General features: G+C 40.9%; 2 protein-coding genes across 9 annotated transcripts in view; one reads left to right on the top strand and one right to left on the bottom strand.

Annotated features, from left to right (window-relative positions):
- The window catches only part of LOC118743066, a gene marked incomplete in the record, with an annotated part of 55,285 nt that overhangs the window by 286 nt on the left and 51,926 nt on the right, over positions 1–3,073 (bottom strand).
- The window catches only part of LOC118743065 (kazrin), a 152,892-nt gene that overhangs the window by 130,708 nt on the left and 19,111 nt on the right, over positions 1–3,073 (top strand). The window lies entirely within an intron of this gene.

Genomic DNA, 3,073 nt, shown 5'->3' with positions numbered 1-3,073 from the left:
TAATTATATAATTATTATTATTTACATAGATACTACAGGAAAAAAAAACATATATAAAACTTTTCTCGAAGTTAAAGTTTGTACTACGAAGTTCAGAGATTTGTAAAACGAACTCAAAACTTTCTGTATTTGATTAAAAGGAAAATTTGAATAAAAGCTGCATTTTCGAGAAAAGGAAAAAACAATATACAATGATCTTTCAATTAAGCTTTCTGCAGCGGGATTCTGATAATCGCTAAGTTCGTTTCTCGTAGCATAAATTCTCTAAGCAGTGTGACCTAAAAGTTTGCAACATAAAAACCTAACAGTACAATGCGTTATCAGCCAAATCTGACAGTATGAGCAGCGCGGGATTAAGGGCACGGCCGACGGGGCATCGGCCCAGCGCCCCCAACATGTGATTACGAAAGAACAAAAAACTAAATAATTTTTCAGAGATTACAGAAAAGATCGCTAGGTATAAATATTTGTCAACACCATCAATACATCTTGCGGAACCTAGCTTGCTTCTCCTGGCTCTGGTTAGATTCTCGACTCACCCAATAATGGTAATTTCCGTGGGACGCTGGAACTAATAGCTCATAATGACCCCCGGGCATATCAAAGAATAGGGAAATAAGGGACGACGGCACGTGAAATATAATTATTTTTTTTTTAATGAATTGTATGTAATTACTAACTCAAAAAGGGCCCTCAGGTTGCAGGTCGTTGGGCGCGCCTGCTATTCTTTTAACAATTTTCGGCGATCAAAATAAGCGATTGCGAATTTTGAAATCCGGGTGCAGATTTTGAAATGCCTTCAAAAGATTTGCCGAAAAATTTGACAGTTTACGTTGAGCAAAATGATTTAGAACGGTCGATTAGAAAAATGCATTTCCCAAATATATTGTCTTTTGCGCTACCAAGCGGACTAATTCATCCTTCATATTGCATTGTCATCAGATTCTGAGCTAGGTTTGAAGTTTATAGTCTCTAGCTCATCGGGAAGTTGGTTAAAAATTTAGTGCAAGTGTCTATTCGTGTGCGCGCGTCTGTGAGTCTCCACCAGGAATTGCTTACAGCAGGCTATCGAAGGTAACTCCGAGAATTTTTGGCTTATTCACCACAGGAGTTGGTTCGCCATCAACGTGAATTCCCAGTTGTAGTCTGACCTCCTTTGTCCAGGTAGTAAAAATGGTTGCTAGCGATTTTGTAGGGGAGAGGTTTAGGCTCCTTGCAGCGTAGAAGTGAGAAAGTTCGGAGAGGTAACCGTTTACTTTCGAGCAGTCGTCAGCATAAGAGACAGTCGAGACTCCCTCTGGTGGTTGAGGGAGCTGATAAATATTATAGTTGAACAGTAGCGGAGAAATTACATCCACCTGTGGAACCTACCGTTTAATTTTCCTTGGTTTGCGGGTTTTGTCCCTGAAAATTGCCGAATATCGAATTGACGAATATCGACCACTCAGATAATTTGCTGACCACCGTTTGCGTTCCTGTGTGAGAGAGGTAGCATCAATGTGAAATACCTTCGACAGATCCCATGCTACGAATAATGTTCTCTCACAGGGGCGGTTTCGGTTCAGGCCACGAGTTATCTGAGTGGTTACGGCGTTAGGTGCTGTTGTTGTGCTGTGCACTTTATGGAATCCAAGTTGACGCCTCGCTGGGGCAGGTGGTTCAAATAGTGCGGGAGTAGGAAGACCTCAAATGTCTTCGCTACCGGGGGAAGAATGTTATCTAACGATAAGACTGTACCTCGTTAGGTGGATTCCCCGGTTTAAACAGTGGGACGACTCCCTCCATTTTCCAGATATCCAGAATGATGGGAGTAGCCATGGAGTTTGAGGACCTTGGTGAGGTAGTTTAATCCCGCAGGACCCTATTTTTTCAGCATCAGCATGCATATTTCGTCAGGTCCTATGGCTGTGAACCTCACCGCTGGTGAAAGCAAAAGGTGCGCTTGGTGTTGGTGGTTTGTGCAGCCTTCTGGTCACTCGGACGTTTGGCCTTGTCCACCGGAGGATGCAGCGTGAATTGTCGGCTAAAATAACTGGCGAATAGCTCCGGGTCCGACGAAGCGCGTTCGCCGAAAGAGATTTCCACTATGTCGTCGCGCCTCGTCGGGTTGTTGTAGCCGCTACAGCAACAACAACATTAGAAGATAAATACGTCACTGAAAATCATGAACGTGAATGTTGGACCAACATTTTTCAATACAATGCATTTTTTTTCAATGCATCGGGGAGATTGATAAATTTTCATTCCAATCACCCATGGAAACAAAAAATAAACACCGCTGCCAGTCTTATTAGAAAAGTCCATCTGCTCAGCGACGAAGAATTTACAGATCAAAACAATAAGAAAATAAAAAACATATTGTACAAAAACAGCTACCCGCACGCGTTAATAGAAAGATTATTACAAACAACAATAAACCAAATTCGCCAACCGAGCCAAAACACCGAAGTACAGCCAAACAACACTAACAAAAAATACATTGGGGTGACATACATACCAGGACTTACAAATAACCAAGTACTCCGAAAAACAATAAAAAATGAGAATGTGATATATGCACACAAGCCCCATAACACAATCAACAAATTGTTGACGAAAACCAAAGACAAGATTGAAAAGGAGCAACAGCACAATGTAGTGTACCAAATAAAGTGCAAGGGCAATGATAACGAAAGCTGCAATAAATGTTACGTAGGCACAACAAAAAGAGCGTTGGGTATAAGAATCAATGAACACTTAACAACGCACGAACATATAGCGGACTTCGGCAACACAGAAATTTTGGACATCGAAAGAGGAGAAAGAAGGAGAATGACACTGGAGAGCCTACGAATACAACAACAATTGGACAACGCAATCAACTTTAAGGAAGACGTCAACAACACGAAGAACACATATGCAGCCGTACTAAAATTAAAATATAAATAAGAATACTTCAATAACTCTTCCTAAATGTTGTATTACCTTCAATGTGTGCAAATTAATGTAAAATTCCTGTCAATATTTAGTGTGAGTTTCAAGTGATAATTAGTCTGTTCCTTTGAACTTCGGACTAAAACCTGTGGAACTGTCA

Source organism: Rhagoletis pomonella, unplaced genomic scaffold (assembly GCF_013731165.1).
Source record: "Rhagoletis pomonella isolate Grant_MI unplaced genomic scaffold, Rhpom_1.0 Rhpom_scaffold_00007, whole genome shotgun sequence".
NCBI classification, from domain to species: domain Eukaryota; kingdom Metazoa; phylum Arthropoda; class Insecta; order Diptera; family Tephritidae; genus Rhagoletis; species Rhagoletis pomonella.
Note: the sequence above shows the minus strand (reverse complement) of the source record. Positions and strands in the feature narration are given on the sequence as shown.